The following is a 556-nucleotide window of genomic DNA, read 5'->3' on the forward strand; positions in this document are numbered from 1 at the left end:
CTGATCTGCCATAGGGACACGATGGGAGTCCCTTTAGCAGTGAAGATCAGAGTGTTGGCCACAACATCAGTAGGCCATGTAGCTATTACTGGAGGGACTGCTGAGCCTCCCACTGAGGGGAAGACTCTGGACTCTCAGGACGTGCTAGAGACATAACAGCACACCAATGCGGTCAAAAGCTATTAGTCTGCTTTACTTTAAGCACTACTCTATTTATACACGTTAGCAGAGCATTCTGCAAAACACTTCAACCGTTCACACAGGCGCTTGGCCGGTCCGAGCCGTGAGATGTTCTTTCCTCTTCTAAAGGTGTCCTTGGTTCTCATGCCGCTTACCTTGTTCCACAGCTGCTGCTCTGAACAGTTTTTTTCTTATGTTCCCACATCCCACCTCCAGCAATCTCCCCCAAGGTGCAAGTAGGCCACACCACCTGGGTCCTACCTGCACCTTCCATGGCCATCTTATTCTATGGGTGCCTGGATCTAAATTCTCAGGGGCAGGGAGCAGAAGATGATTTTCAGTACCAATCTGGGTCTTACCTGATGATCAGTGCCCG

This window comes from Meleagris gallopavo, chromosome 22, assembly GCF_000146605.3.
Source record: "Meleagris gallopavo isolate NT-WF06-2002-E0010 breed Aviagen turkey brand Nicholas breeding stock chromosome 22, Turkey_5.1, whole genome shotgun sequence".
NCBI lineage: Eukaryota > Metazoa > Chordata > Aves > Galliformes > Phasianidae > Meleagris > Meleagris gallopavo.